This window comes from Temnothorax nylanderi, unplaced genomic scaffold, assembly GCF_030848795.1.
Source record: "Temnothorax nylanderi isolate EJ_2023f unplaced genomic scaffold, tnyl_v1.0 TNYL_tig0208_pilon, whole genome shotgun sequence".
NCBI lineage: Eukaryota > Metazoa > Arthropoda > Insecta > Hymenoptera > Formicidae > Temnothorax > Temnothorax nylanderi.
Genome location: NW_027249270.1, coordinates 212,874 through 230,880, shown reverse-complemented (window position 1 = coordinate 230,880; position 18,007 = coordinate 212,874). Strand labels below are relative to the sequence as shown.

Genomic DNA, 18,007 nt, shown 5'->3' with positions numbered 1-18,007 from the left:
GACGAGGTGTGCGAAGTGTAGGAAGGTGCACGTGAAAGGTGCAAACGTCCATCTTTGTCTCTCTTTCCTCGATCGTTCTCCGATATTATTTCTTTTCTTCCATTTTTTTTCTCTTTCTCTCTCTCTCTCTCTCTCTCTCTCTCTCTCTCTCTCTTTCTACATTGCACGTTTTCGACATAAAAAATCTGATATTTTAATTGTATTACTTTTATAATTAGTCTAAACATGCACATGCTTATTATTGAGTGCTTCTTAAATACAATAAAGTGCAACGTATAGAGAGTATAAAGGCCTGTTCGTTTTAGCTGAACTTCTTGCACAATTCATCTTTTCTCTTTTTCTCTCTAACGTGAAAAGAAAAAGAGGAAAGATGAACCGTGCAAGAAGTTCAGCTAAAACGAACAGGCCTATTGACAATCTCTTTTGACTGCTAGATTGTCCATTTTAAATTTGCATTTTGCATATATATTGTTTTTCTTTTTCTTTTACCTCCTGTGACGATTCCATATTTATCTTGTTTTAAATATGAAAACCATAAGAAAGTGCAGAGTGTGAAATAGTGCAGTTAATTTAATAAAACGTACAGAGTGTAAGAAAGTGCGGTTGGAAGGAGCAGATCTATCGTTCATCTTTATCCCTCTTTCATTTTCTCGCGCGCTCATTCGTTCCCCGTTATTTCTTCTTTTCTTTTTTTTTCCTTTTTTCTCTTTCTCTCTCTTTTTCTCCCTCCCGTTCTTCCGTCTTCTCCTCTTTTTTCTCTTATCGGTTCATCTGTAGGATGCAAAGCTACGCGTATGCGTGCGTGCATCCGGATGCTCTCGAAAGCGAGGGAGTGAGGGGGTGTCAGAAGGTGGGAGGGAAAAATAGAAGCGGTTGCCTTTTTCGTGCTGTCCCTAAGATTCCGCTCTCGCGATCGTCGATCTTGGCGGTTTGCGTCGTGTGCTTTCCTGGCAACCTCGATGGGAGTGTCGTGAGATTTTATGAGGATAAGGGTGGAGTCGATCGTGCATCCCTCCGCATTTCCCCGTAGTAACGTTATTCACCTGGTTTCTACGTATTTGTGGCAAAGCAGGCTCAGTGACAAAATGCAACGTAAACGTGCAAAATTACAAAGAACTTAGGCAGTTATCCTTTTTTTTTTTAAATAACGTATATTATTATAGAATGTTTCTCTTAAAATAATTCGCATTTTTTATAACATTGTATTGTACTTCAAAGAATGCAGAATATTAATGGTGCCTTAAAACAATTGTATACCTAGCGGTATATTTTGTTATTAATCACAAGATTGACTCTATATAACTCATGTTGTATTAATTTCATATACATGTTGTATATAATTCATGTTGTATTAATTAACTTAGAGAGGTTAATTAGCTTATAGCCGTATTCATACCTTCCTTGAGTAAGGATTCCTTGTTTCTCATTCTACACTTCATAAATTTTAAGGTTCCTTGATCGATCAAGGAAGGTTAATGAAATGTAGAATAACTAATAAGGAACAAGGAACCCTTATTCCTCAAGGTAGGACTATGAATACGGCTATAAGAGAGATTTAACTATTAATATTTGATGGTTTTCTTTCTCTCTCTTTCTCTAGCTACTTTATGATTATTATATTTAAACATTCAAGAGCATTTTAAAATTAATTTAATTTAAAAATTAAAGTTAATTTAAAAGGAAGAATTAAAATTGAATTTAAAATTAACGAGACGCAGTATAAAAACGCGAAAATATAGAAAGATATTACAAAATATTTTTTTAAAGAACAATCTAGCAATTTTTAAGTACATTGTATTTCCAAGAACACATTAGTTGAGCAGCAGTATATTAAATACAAGGTTGTATATTTGGCATATCTTGCTGCTAATTATCACGTTAATTTGTCCTTCATTAATCCGTTTAATGTATTCTTTTGATTCGTTTGAATTTAACGACTCATTGCCTTATGAATTTTACATTTGGATATTGTATTAAGTTTATGTTAAAATCAATCCCAAGACAGGATGTGTTGAAATCGACCATCTTTGATTTTTTTTATATTGAGTGATAAAATGCTCGAAACTGCAAAAAAGTATGCAGCTTAAAAATATATTAACAGCATATTAGAAGGATAATTATTTAGTAGTTTATCTCTCTCTTTCTCTCTCTTATTTTCTCCGTTAATCTATTTATCATACGTTAATGATTAATCTAGGTTTGATGGCTATCAAATCCATTTCATGATTATAACCATTTCATGAATATTACATTTGGATACAGTTTTTCTGAAATTATAAAGAATTTAATTTTCTATTAATTTCTTAATAATTATTTGTGCAAACTGTATGCACTAATATTACAACGTTCGAACATTCTGTATCAACTAAAAAAATTAAGGGAATATTAATCTATTTATATTAATATAAAAAATTAAATAATATAAAATATTTTTCACCGAGCAATGCGAATAAAGCATAAAAGCATTGAAGCATTTTGGAAGTATTGGAACACAGGAAAAGTTTTATTATGAGAAATTCTAGTGAACAATGTGTAATTAATATCGGGGAAAATTTTTATTTAACAATATCATCTCGGAATTCTATATCTCTCCCTCTCTTTTTCTCTCTGATTAAATCATATGTACACTTATTTTTGCGATGATTATTTTCATCGCTCGCGATCATAATCGTGTCGACGCAATTCAATGACCATGACAACGTTATATACGCGCGTGAAAATCTGATTATATATGCATTACATTTTTGGCGAGTGTTTGATTTACGTATGTACTAACGCACATTGATCTACTATATTACGTGCAATATGTGCCTGCGATCCATTACATGGAATAAAAGGTTGTAATGCGTGCTAATGCGATCACAAGATATCTGTAACTCTTTTAAAGAACTTTTTGATCTTTAAAAAGCTATCATATATGTGTAACATTTATTTATATTATTACTGATACTGATCCCAAATACTCAAATAAGGTAACAATTTTAAACTTAAAAAATATTGACCAAGAAAGAGATAAAAATAACAAAGTATTAAAATAACAAAAATAGTATTACACGTTTATTCAAACAAACTGATTGATATTAACGTCAACCTTCTTTGATGGATAACAATATCGAGGGGGAATTCACAACCCTAAATTGTGTACGCCACTGCTATACTGCTGAGCCAATGCCGAATAAATTTCGAATACTGTCTTAGCAATGCTATGCAGTGCCTCCTGCATTGTCACTGCCACCAGTCATTATTATCACTGCCCAACCACTGACGACAATACCGTCATATATTATAGGCGACTGCTTGCTTACTTTTTTTAGTTCATTGCTGAATTTTTATACACCAATGCCGGCTGTGAATTCCCCCTCGAACAATATATATTTATAGGTGAATGAATAAATAATAAATCTGAGGCGAATAATGGAGTAGGTGCAATAAGGAACGTTAATATGAATCATTATTTGAGTAAGAAACCATTCCGATGTAATACTTATAATATTCAATCAAAATCACAAATGATCAAGTTTATTCATTATATAGCATTGAAAGTTTAATGAATCCATGTATACGAAAACAAGATTTAATTGCTGCAGATAACCTGGAAGCCTAATTGCACCTGCGTTTAATAAACATTTCTCCGTGTTGCATACTTCCTTCATTGGCAAGACAATTTATGTAACGGCACAGGATAAATCATGTATCTCGCCATGCAATCCACACGCGCCAGACTGTGCAAGATAAACCGTTACCGCCTTGAACTTGCATAACGCTTGCATAATTTTTAATCGATATACCGAACTATATATGGAGTTTAACAGACTAAAGCTTTAACATGGTTTTTGTATTTTGTTTTGCTTACAAATCATAACAAAGTTGTAATAATAATCTCAATATTTTTCAAGACTTTGTAAAAACATAATTCTGATTTTTTTCAATTTTCCATAAATATATTGTGGAATATAAAAGGACATTTCTCATTCTTACAATAATTTTCTATAAAAACATTTTTAAATGTCTTGTTTTATTAGAAAGCATTATGTTGATCAAAGTTCCATCTTTATGTTTTTTTAACGTAAGAACTGTGAAGGAAAAGAATAAATAATTTTGTATTAATCTAATAATTATAGGTGACTTCTGTATAATACTATTTTATTCGTACGCTTTAATGTACCTCATGCAAGAAATATATCATCGTTATACATTTAAGACGCTATTGAATGGCCTACGTCTCTCCAAGGACGTAATGTAATTTGCCATTCCGATGGATTATCTCTGAGATATTACTGCTCGACATCGAATGGCCGCGGTAGTAGGTGTAAGTATTAGGTGACAGTAATGATTCAGACTTCTACTTTGACTTTCGTAAACGCGTCTTATGCTCAAGTTATAATTTATTACGTCGCATCTAACGAAAATAAACTCGACTCTCAGGTGTTGATCGATCCAAAGCTCCACTTCGGATATATCTATATATACAATTATAGAAATTGAATTGACATTATCTGAATTAAATAAGAAGAACTCTATAGTAGATTAGCAATCGTTATTTTAATCTTGTAAATTCATAGAACAAAGTAATATTTCTCGAAAACAATCTTAATTTTTAAATGGAATATGTATTTTAACATTCTTCTTGATAATCGACTTCTATGATAGTATATCGTGAGAATGGTGAATAAAAATAAAAGGAAAATTATCGCACATATTTCACTTCGACGATGAAGATCATATAGATCGCGTTTCTATATACGATAATGTTAAATTAAGATAACTTCGAGCTTCCGTGTTGTCAGCTATGAGAGCGTGCTCCTATCAAAAATAGTGACACAAGTAACGCAATCGCACCGCTATCTTTGGCGCACGCGACCTGCGTACGTCCGTAACCTTCCGATGCAATTAAATATATAATCTGATCGCACGATATGTGTTCCTGTATGATACAAGAATAATATCAGTAGTAATAATCAGAAAATAATTCGCGATTCCTGTAGTAACACAATGACGACAGGTTTAACAATTATTTTCTACCTGTTTTTTTTTTAATTATTTTTAATAGTAGATTTTGTAGTTTATTTTTAGATGAATGATTTTAATGTGCTGTTACGAACAGAGATATTACCACATTGTTGGAAACGATTTATTTTCTATTATTAATTTATTATCAAAGGCTATAGATTTCTCGATAGTATTAAATGACAATTTAATGGCTGGAGAACCTTCTCTCTCTCTCTCTCTCTGTTAAAAAAAAACATCGCGGCAATGGAATATACTTGCACTAGATATATATTTTTTTTATTACAACCGATCGATCCATCTTTGGAGAACTGCGAATCCCCCCGAGACTGTTTGCGTTGTAAAGAGGGTCGATCACGTTACCGATTCACGTGCCCGAGATCTAGGTCAATGTGCTTCTACGATATTAAACTATTCGCAAGAGAAAAAAGACGATACGCATGTTTCAACAATGGGCTTCCCGTCCATTAAACGATCTGATTTTTGCTTGATATCTTATTATTATCACTCCATTTAGGTATTTTCAATTAAAGCCTGTTCGTAAAATATATCCGAAAAAATATTAAATAAATGTTATATAGTTGAGTTATTATTATATGAATTATTATCGTAGTTTAACGCAATTATCGAAATCGCATTTATTTATGACATTCAGTCTATGTCGTCTCTATACCTACTCCATTTCTTCCGATTTGTTCAATTATATGTCATGCTAAAATATGCATGACACTACATACGCTATAAATAAAAATACCTAACCAGACATATGATTGACCGAGCACCAACTTAGCATTTTTTGATTCTGTCATTGTGTGCGAAAATGTTCGTCACCGGCGTTTCCTATTCACGTATTTTATCTGACTTTCACATATTCACGTTCTTCCAAAAAAAGTTCTATCTGCCAAAAATATTCTACTTTAATTATATTTCCGTTATTCTAATTTTATTTAAGCTTGACTGAATAATTACAATTTCAACATCTCCGTCTAGTTTTCCCCATTTACATATTATGATGAATAATGAATCTCAATAAATTCACGAAATCTGTAAGACAACATTTTTTTTTAATAGTTCACTAGATGTGTGCAAACAAAAATTTAAATCATGTGTGCAAATAAAAAATTTTGATTTTTTTCTAGTATTCGGGAGCTAATCCATTTTACGTAATATTAGAGAAATGCTTCTCGTAATGCCTACTGAGAATCAAGTTCGTTTTCTTGGTTTTAATGATTAAAGATAACAAACCTTGTCTGTTGCATCTTCTTTGTTCGTGACTTATCTCGATAACAGATGGACAACAGTACCGACCGATCCGATGTATAAATAATCGGGGCTGATGGTCGACCAAGTAATTGCGTATTGACGCAGTTGCCAGGCGGAGCGCGGAGACGACCTCTTCGATTGCGCGGAGGATCGATTATCCTCGTGGCGGCGGCAGCGAGCTATTCTGACCCGAATCAGACTCATTCCGCGGGTAGCGGTCTAAAAAAGGGATCGTATTTCATATGCATCTCGATTCCTTCTAACCTTTATTGCTCTGATCGATTCTTCTTCGGATGGCTCGATCGCCAGGATCCACGCTTGGTGACAACGCTAAAACGAAAACCGTTTAATCCTGAAATGGTGCTACCACAATTCGGTATCTCCCCAAGTATACTTCGAAGAGAAGAATCAATATTGCTTCAAACCTTCTGGTTTCAACTGAAACATAGCTAAAACATAAGATAAGATATAAAGAATAGGTATACTACGAAGAGAACTATTACAATTGTTAACTTATTGCTGTTAAATTGTGTTACATTGTTAAATAACTTACAGATGTAAGTTATTCAAATTATTTAATTATCAAGGTCAAGGAAGTTTGTTGATATTGATATTATTTAATTATGCATCCAATTTTCCGAATTTTAATTTGGTTAATTACATATTGTCTAAAGTAAGTTTAAAAGTCACCAGGTTAGTAAAATGCCGGCCATTTTCAAAGATACTCTGGGCCCCCTCGATATCGATCACTCAAGGTCACCATGTTAAATTCGAGTACGACATATAGTACAGTAGGAGCTTTTGACGTTCGTTAGCGAACCTCAAGGTGTAACGGTCCGATGATTTTGTCAGTGCCACATTTATTACTTCTCAGAATCTTGAATCGTTTCAGAGAACAGTTTGAAGATATGTATACGAAGAATATTTAATGGTAATAAAACCAAAGAAAGCGAATATTACATTATACAATTAAAGTATACGGTTAAAGTGCAGTAAAAAAAAATTTAATTAAACTTCCTCAGTCTGATATTTGAAAATACTATTAAAATATAACATTGTTTATAATATCAAAGCAAAGAAAATAGATGAATTTTGATGACATAAAAAATTATGTTAAATTTTTTTCAGAATTTTATTTTATATTCAATGCATTAGGTATCAAATGTAGAAATAAAAAAAATCGACTCGTGCAGTTTCTAAAATCTTCATCAATTTGAATCACAATAATAATGTAATATTTTTAATATAAGAAAAGAAAATAAAGTAACAGTAATAAGTTACAATAAAATAGTTACGTAAAGAACAGAATTAAATTAAGGAAAGTAAACATTATGGAAACATGGAGGTTAACGCAATAATATACTACTATTATCTCAATGAAACGCGCCCGCGCCGCGCGTGGCAATGTACTTTTTTTTTTATAAGAACCAACCCTTTCTAACCGCGGCGGTTGTAAATATTCTCGCTTTGCACGCTCATCTTTAAAAATAGCTTCATTACAACGCGCTATAAAGTTGCGTCTGCTGACGCATTATATTTTTAAACTTTCACTGTATGTCTCGAAAAAAAATTGCAGATGCATTTATAGGTGTACGAACAACCAATTAGTGGAATTAATCACTCATTCAACTACATCAGCTTTCTTTTTACTCACATGCTCTATAAAACTTTAGTATGTTTGTTAAATTTTTAACAAAAATAATTTTAGATTGATTTACAATTGTTTTTATTTATCTTACATTGAAATAAATTCTGTATTCATAAATTATTAAAAAATAATTTATTAAAATTATTCAAATTTTTTGCCAGAATTTATACTTCCCTTTATACTTTTTTTTATTCATATTTTATATTTTCAAATTATGTTAAATTCATTTTAAAAAATCTAATTATCTAAATTACAAGTTTATAAATTTATTTTGAACTATTTTTACATTTAACTGCATCTTGATCTTGCAACTTTAATTTTTTTATGTTTTTATATTGTTTTAAGACAGTTTGTAGAAGTAATTAATTATTATAGTTAATTTTTTAGTTCATTTCGGAAGGAAGTCGCATCTAAGACGTTGACGATACTATGGTCAGTTTTCTGATGGTGCGCCAACTCTAACATATCATCTATACAATTTTACTCTTGGCTAAAATTGTGTTCCTCTCGTTAAAAGAGATCGACTTTCCTCTCTCTTTTGATATTATTCAATTTAATTTAAGTTTTTTAAAAATTTATATAGTTTATATAATATATTATCTAATTGGAAATTTTTATGTAAAAATATGTTACATAAATATGTCCCAATTTTCTAAATTTTGAAATTGTTAATCAGATTATTATTAAGATAAAATAATTTATTAATCGAGCGGAATAAAATTTATATAATCTAGCTATACTCAGTCAAATAATTTGTTTAAATAAATTGCTCACGATATGAAAAACGAGCTAGAAAATAATCTTAGGTGACAAATGTTCTTTGTACAGTCTGAAGATAAGTCTAAATTATCATTTTATTACGGCTGCGTAAAATTATCATTTTATACGGCCTACTTATTTACTTAGGTTGCGTTCCGATATTCACTGTCACTACTGAAAATCTATAGTTTACGTCACGTATACTATAGGTTTTCAGTACTGAGAGTGAATATCGGAACGCAACCTAAATAAATAGTAACAAGACAAGAGAAGAATGGAATTCGAGTATTTTGAAATACTTTCTTTGAACAATCTAGATAGAGAGATTAAGCCAAGGATGTACCGAAATGCATTGATATAAAACAACAAAAGTTCTGTATGTATTATTACTATATTTATAGTTTATGAGAAATAAATTTAGGTAATTTTATCGTGACATATGCCTTCCAGATTGAAATATCTACTTATTTTTTTAATCTTCTGAAGAAAAATGCAGAAATTAATCTAGAATTAAATTAATGGAAAATAATTTTTTCGCTAAATCTACATAATTTAAATAAGAAATTAATTGTATTCTAATTTTTCGCACATTACGAACAACTTTTTCAAATGCATAAAAGAGTTAGTTAAATCTATAGCGCGACGAATCTTCAATGTCAACTCAAAATATGAACCACAATTAAAGTTATGAAAAATTAAGAAGTTTTTGTTCTTCTACAATTATAATTGAGATCAATTTTCTTCCTCATCTGATCCATTAATTATCCGGATTTTTGTTACAAAAACATCAGCAATGCCCTCGAAAGTTGCAATTGCTTACAATTTATGGAATTTGCCTCTGATAAAGTATGTCAGAACGAGAGATGTGTCTCATTGCGTTGGTTCCCTTAATGCAATATCGTGATCGGCCTTGAGCCGAGAGAAAAACAAGGCACAGTTTGCCAGTATAGGTAATTCAACAGAAATGTTATGATTCGCGTAAACATATATTTTATTTACGCGTATATCTTTTTAGAGATACTTACAACTAGACCAACAAAAACGTTTCCATATTACGCCATAAATAAGACTCATGTCAGTGAGTTTTTAGCTGAAGTTTTAAAAAGATAAAAATCATCTAAAATGGACTTATTGTATATAAATGTCTTATAAAGTCTCTTTTAAGAATAAATTAAATAAGTATTGATTTATTTTTAAAAAACTAAACGCCTAATCTTTTTCATACTTTTAGAAAAAAGATATTCTTTAAAGACTCGGCTTTTAATTAATTGTTGGAAATTTAGCCTAAAATTAGATGAAAAGATCTTATATACTCTCTCAAGCATATTTATATTTGGTAGAAAAGGAATTATAATAATTACAAGGCAAATATTTAAATCAGTACATTAGCTTTTTGCTATATTTAAGCTAACATTTTAGGTAAAGTCACGTTAAATTAAGACTCATCAGAGCATCTGTCATCAAAATTAAAATTATGGAACACTTTATATTATAATAATAACATAAACTTATAGAAACTACACACTATTTTTTCATAATTTTATTAGTGAAAGAAAGAAACCATACGATGTATAATCGAACGTAATTTAATTTATGCAAAAATTAAATTTTTTTTAAGAGTAAATCTTTTCGGAATTACACTTAAAATAAATGCATTTTATAAAGTAAAGGACAGTTAATATTAATTGTGCGTCGGTATGCCAAAAATGGTTTGGCATCCGAAGTCCCAAAACTTAAGCTTAGCTCAAATCGCCATTACTTCGGTATACATCGGTTTTTTGTCAATTAGAGAAGTAGCAGACCGCGCGATATGCTGTCAAATCAATAAATGAATGTTCTTGCCGCAAATAGAAATCCACTGTTGTTTGCACGGTATACGCGTTTGTGTTTCGCGTCCACAGGACACCATTGTTCTCCACGGATGATCGCGGAGAACGCCCGCTATTGTCTCCATCGGTTCATCCTTCGACGAAAGCACGATCCGTCGCGTTATTTTCATCGACCGAACACTTTCCTGTGCTACATATCTCACGTAAATATTTTACATTAATATTTTACATATATTATCGCTTGGTTCGTTTTTTCTTTGCAGAAATCGTCAAAGAATTCTTTGTTTATTTCAATATATTCTGTGTTTATCTTTATTCTGTTTATCTTATCTCGACGATGTATATATTATACTATATTTTATCAGGTTTATTTCACTGCAGTTTTATTCAACGCGACATTGTTGCGATAATTGCAATTCGCGATAATCACAATCTATGAATGAAATTCTTATCGTTACTAGACAAAAAGTATTGCTGGATGTTCAAGTTTTCAATCTACATGCAATATTTTTAAATAAAATAATAGTAATAAGATCATATAACAATAAATGGATTTTATTATATAAGGAAGAATACAACACATTTAGTCTTAATAATATAATTCAGAGACTTTATTTCAAAATATATATTTAAAAAATTAAAAGATATTTAATCATTATGAAAACTATGAAGATTTTACCATGTACAATTTAATTATTGTTTAGATAAAAGCTTGTTGTGAACTCATACAAAACTATTATATTTCCATTTAAGATTGTCTGAAAATTATCGGTAGTTTTGATTAGTCTGTTCGACCAATTTAAAATTGATTTTTGTTTAAATAAAAATATGATTTCATATAATATGTGAAATCTAAAAGATCCCATAGTATGCCCGAGTTAAAGATAGTCCCGCCTCCACGAAAGAGATACACGTTCACTATTAGTTGCATCAGTATATTCTTAGCTGACTAGTATATCGCTATAGTATATTCTTAGCGAGTAAGTTGATTTACGATATCATTGGTACGAGCCAAAAAACAATCGTTGTATTGGAGTTCGCAACATACAATCGACACTCTATGTGTGCAACCACTTCTTCCGGATAACTATAGTACCCCAGATGTCTTGACTGTAAACCGAAGACAAAGTTGAACGAACCACCTTTGTGTGAATTTGGCATTCCGCTCTTAATAAATTAAACTTTTAATACAAGATGCCGTTTTAATAAAGCCATATATATTTTTATCAGAAGTCTATAACATATAAACAAACTAATCGGGAATATACTTTTTATCTACGAAAAATTAATTAATTAATTGACGATTCCATTAATACTTATTAATTTTTAAATGTTCATTTTAAGGTCTAAACTAGGAGTTCCCAACCTTTTGTGTCAAAAGGGCCATATTAAAATTTTTGTAATGACCAGGGGGTCGAATAAGTTTTATTTTTGAAAATTATATAAAAATAAAATATCTTTATCTAAAAATTTTTTTATATTATAATATCGAAATTTCTTGGCTGGCCGAATTCAGCCCACGGAGCATAGATTGGGGATCCTTAGTCTAGACAGACGAAACTATGTTTTCTAGGAAACTATAACTCTAACGTTAACAAGATTTTATACAATTTGCATTGAAAGAACGAATTTATAGTATAGTACGGTTTAAAGTCGAAAGGAAATCGAATTATAAATTATAAAGAACGATGCGATAAATTGTTAATGCTCGATACTGCGCGATTTATTTCTATTACATTCGTATTTAATAAATACAAACTTTGAACTGAAACAACATGGATATAGCGCGAAATAATGGATTATTTTCAAATGACAATGTAATATATAAACGGGCAGTTTACCAATTAGAGATAGTAACGAAATCATAAGATAGAAATGAAAAATTGATAATTTTACATTTTAAAATTTGATCACGTTGTTGCAAAAATGCTCCATTGTATATTGATTGAAATTTTTTGATAAATATTTCTCTTTGAGGATCTCTTCCAAAGACTTTCACATGACATATACTATGCGAATAACCTTTACAAAGTTTTAGCCGTTCATTGTTTATTCGGAAGTTATAAATGATTAAATAATACCTTCTGTGCAAACAAGAACTTCAACGATGTATTATTAAATACCTATTAAAGATAAGAGGTGAATACACGTGGGTGGGAAAAGGGCAAAGCCCTTTGGAACCCAATCTAAAATTGGCTTAAGTCGGGCTAAAAGTTTGTGAGGTGAGGGTGCAGGAGGAGAGGCTCCAGCCACGCATTAATTTTGGATTTAATAAACGACGAGTAATTATTGAATTATTTAAATTAAAATCAAACACACTTAATGATATGCGAACGACGGATGATTTTAATTTGATATTACAATTAGTAAAATTATAAAGTGTATTTAGAAAAAGGGGATTTAGCTATAAAATTAATCAAATTTTACATACCAATTAGCTTCTCGACTGAAAACGAATTCAACTTCCGATTAATTTAATCGACGATTTACTTATCAATAATATCTATTTTGTCAATGTTATGGATAAAGTTATTAATTTTTTATTGTTTAACATATGGACAAAAATCAGATTAAAGACAACGATTTACATAGTTAGAAATTTCGTTTTGAGCAAAATTCTGCTGATTGAATTCATCGCCGGTTAAGTTAAATGGAGTTTGGTCGAAGTCGACCCGAATGCCGTACTGCTATTTAAAAGTAGCGACACGTGCCAGTCGTGTGGCGCCACCCTTGCGCGCGTCATCTTGTGGTATCACACGAATAAACTTTGATAACAAAGCAGGCCAATTGCGTGCACGGATGAGATTGTGAAAACTGTTTTTCTACAATCTTTCTTCACAAAATTCACATAGATACACACACAGGCAAACTATATCAAAATACGATGTAAAGGAAAAAATAAATTGTCCTCTGTTTATTATAATTTGTATGAGGTCAACATATATTATTTATTTTGCAAGAAGATTTCTAAAGAATGGTATATTATTTTTAAAATAGGAAAATATAATAATAATATTGCAAAAGCAATATTGATAATAGCAAATGTTTTAATATTGAAATTTGGTAAAGGAATGAAATTATTAATATCTTCAGCTGTGCAAACGCCATACTGGTAACTCATTGTCGAGCAACGCTGCATCTCATGACATTAAATGTTAACCATTGTCGATAGGTGGCACTACAAACTTATTAGCTTGTCTCTATATGTTTCTCCGAAGATATCTTCACTTTCGCATCATATAATAACAGCCATACGTCCCACTAGATATAATTGCATTCTGTTATTTATTAGAAAGTCTAATAAATACTTTCTCTTTAAAAATTTTCTTAAAGTTTTTAATAATTTTCATATTTTAGTTATCTATTATTTTAAAATTCTAATATTAAATTGAGATTCCGAGGAAATAAATAAATGATCACAAAGTTTAGGACAATCCACAATAGTTGCCGAAAATAGAATCTAATTATTATATTTATTACGACATAAAAGTTACTAATTTATTTTTCTAAACCAACTATAAATCTTGTTAACCTTTCGAGATCATAAAGTCTGTTTTATACATACTATAAAAATAATTATGTAAAATGTTTTATCTTTATATTTTAGTAAAATTCAAACATTTTTCTTGCGTCGAAGGATCTAAAAACTCTGTTTTTTTTAGTGATTATCTTCAATAATATTAAACATTTGTGACAATTTTGTCATGCTACATGTTGATTACATCAATTTACGTGCGCATCGTGAGCAGCGTGAACTTGTAACATGTGTTAATAGATGACTCGCGTAGCGTGTTACCGTTATTAGAATACGAACTCTAATGAACGACTAGTCTTCCATATTGCGATCTCTGTAGTAAATGATCATGACTAACGAACTTTTTTGTGCTCTTGAGCGAAACTCAATCAACGTATGTCGATAATATAGGGATCATTTCTATCTTCTTTTATTCTGAAACTTTAATCCTTCATTTTTTAAATTAATTATGATCAAAATTGATTTTCTCATCTTTTTCTCGTCGACAAGAAGCTTCAGAAAAATATTGATTTAACTAACATTTTGATCTGCTTACTACAATTCGGCAACGTTAAAGTCACACATCAGTTAAATCTACATTATGTGTGACTTCAGATGATTTATTTAGAATTGATCTATAAATATGACTTATGCAAATCGCCAAAGTAAACACAAATTTTCATACTGCGCTATTGTTCTTGTTATTTTCACAAGTTGTGATTTTCCGTCGATTTCTGATATTTTGTCTGTTAATTCATGTATAATTCATCGAACTTTTAAAGCTAATGAGATATAAAGAATATTTTGTGACAAATTTATTTTTTCATTCTCGCCGAATCGATACGAAAGAAAGAAGTAATATTTAAAATAAAATTAGTATATTTTTTAAAATAGAGATTTGATTTAATATTTTAGTGTTATTTATTTATACAAAAAGTATTTAATATTTAGACCGTCGTGAGACAGGTTAGTTTTACCCTACTGATGACCAGTCATTGCGATAGTAATCCTGCTCAGTACGAGAGGAACCGCAGGTTCGGACATTTGGTTCACGCATTCGGTCGAGCGGCCGGTGGTGCGAAGCTACCATCCGTGGGATTATGCCTGAACGCCTCTAAGGCCGTATTCTCTCTAGTCAAAGGTGGCAATGATATCTCTAGGAGTCTCGTGAGTCGAAAGGCTCAAAACAATGTGACACACTACTAGGCGGCCGGTCCTCGCGGGCCGGTCGTCGCACGAGTCCGGTTTGCCGTACGGCGCCTCTGCCCGTCGTCGGGATCTCACCGCTTACGACGGCACGGCGTCTAACGGTCGAACATGAGTTTCGCGAGTTCGATGTCGAGACTCGGAATCGGCTGTAGACGACTTAGGTATCCTCGATTAAATACTTTTTGTATAAATTATCGTACATTTAATATTTATTATAATAATCTGTATAAATGATTAAAATATGATTTAGCGGTATTTTGTAATCTATATATGTATTAATGTTATTAATGTGATTTGTACATATATTACAAATTGTTTTATAATTGTTTCGAAGGCGTACCGATTTTTCGGTCGCAAAAAATAGCGCCTTTGAATAGACTTACACTATATGTATATGACCTATGACCGTATATATCGCTCGCAGCTCGATCTATTAATAGTTATGGCGTTATTGCCATTTTACCTGAGGAACGATTTAAAGAGAAAAAAAATAAACTTGGCCCGATTATCCCGATTAATTCGTCGAATGCATTCGAGCAAATCTCTCTTGCATTAAAAAAGTGAAGATGTTCCCAAGAAACTGACTATACGAATGTACATATGTGCACAATTCAAAATTGATTTTACCGCGTTATTTGCGCACCTATAGACACATTAAGCGACACTTATGCATTGAAAATTTGATGAATCTTTACACATAAATCTTTACGCAGCGAGACATAATAAAATGCCAAATGGATAGTCGCAATCAATTCGGTGTGACAAATACTTCTAAATATTTCCAATCTTTATATTGCATTGATAAAAGTCATTACAAACTTGAGTTCTGCTATGGAAGAGACGATCTTTTGTTGTGATACTTTTTGTAATTCAATAGCTAATATTTTCTGCGAATATCTTACAATATCTTCGTCATTCGTCTTCAATCTCTCGTTCGACTTCTTTACGATCGTTATACTTCCCGTTGAGATTTGTAGTTTGAAAAAGAACCGCCTTCATTGTGACGGCAAATCGGAATTATTGGCAAACGATCAAGACACTCACGTGTGACGTTGCAGCTGACGTCGTACGTTGCGGCAGGTGCCAATATTTCCTGCAACTATGACGATACTAGGCGCCTACGCCACTTTTTTACCAAGGCTAAACGATTAATAGAAAACGAAAAAATTTATAGAAATCCAAGAAAAAGTTACAGAAAATGAAAAGTAAAGAAAAATTCTAGAATCTGCAAAACGCCAGCAAAAATTCCATCAAAAATCTATTTGAAATTAATTTAAAAATATATCTACATTATCTATATATTTGTGTTTTCGAAGTTTAATTCGCGAAAATGTCTTGTTTTCCAATTGCTTTATAACTCGGAAATAATCGATATTTTTGGAGTTATAAGGAATTTCAAACTTATCAGAGAATCTGTTATTAAAATTAAAGTCACGAGTATGAGACACCTGTGCATATACATATACGTGTGTATGTGTATACATACATAATTTGACATGTATACATAATAGTCCGAAGTAGTTATCGCAGTGGTTCATATTTCTATTTGCGCTGATCTTCATTTGCTCTTTCTTCATTTATTCATCTCGACATGTGTCAGAAGATAAGATCACGATAACGGAATGTCTGCTTTTCTTGTCGTTTTTTTTTTGTGTGTATGTATGTGTGTGATCAGAGTTTAACTATTACAATTATATACTTCGGTATAAATAGACTGTTATCAAAACGTGACTTCGTCATGTTACTTGAATAATCTCTTCACACAATTTGCTTACGCGCGTTTAAATTTGCAGGATTTTGTTCTTCAATGTCATGTTTTTTTCTTTTTGTTTTCTGGAATAAATGTGTAATATATAACAAATATATAATTAAATTTTATAGTCATAATATGACTATACACAAAATAAGAAATAATGTTTTTAATCGCAAAAACTTGAATTTGATTTTTATTTGCAATATTTTAAGCATACGAAAAATTTACTCAACATTTATACTCAACAAATAACAACATGTTATGAGACTATGCCAAAGTTAAACATTGGGCTATTCATGCAATCGGATGAAACATTTTTATTCTTTCTTTATTTAAATAAACATTGTTCTGTAACATATGTGTAAACGCAAGAAATAACATTTTGACCAACGCTAGTTACAGACTTCACGGAAATAGAGATGTAAATAGTGTCAGTAGAAATTCCGCGGAGTCACCACGCATATATTCGCTAAAAGACTTCGTTTGTCTGCGGTTAATTTCTCGAACAACTGGTCCCAGCACTGCATTTCTGAACTCTCGCGCGGTCATACGCACACAGAAATTCGTGGACGAATTTGCACGATGCCGCACACGCTCGCACAAAAGAAAAGATGGCACAAAAAGAAGCGTGAATCAGCAAAAGTTCGCGGGACCTTTGTCCGAAGTTTCTCCGAACTGTATCATTTCTATATATATATTTTCTTATACTCTTATTCTCGAAAGTTTTTTTGTGATAAACACTACACAGAGAATGAAACAATAGTAAATAAAAACGTAACAAGTGATTTCGTAAAATTTTACATATAATTACTGATGGTGCGTTAAAAACTGATTGCTGGAATTTTTTTTATCAATTGACGTTGAAACTTTTTATATAACTATCTGTGATTTTATAACAAACAATATCAAATAATTGTCTATTTTCAATAAAGACTTGTAATTTTATAAAATCAATTAGTAAATGTAGTTTTCTGGAGTAATTGATTTTATGAGAGAAATACCTTCCAATTAATATGTTATATCAC

At 31.2% G+C, this 18,007-nt stretch overlaps 1 protein-coding gene across 2 annotated transcripts in view; it reads left to right on the top strand.

The window, feature by feature from the left end:
- Window positions 1–18,007, top strand: part of LOC139779066 (glycogen synthase kinase-3 beta) — a 48,505-nt gene that overhangs the window by 2,467 nt on the left and 28,031 nt on the right. The gene's annotated exons all lie outside the window — the stretch shown is intronic.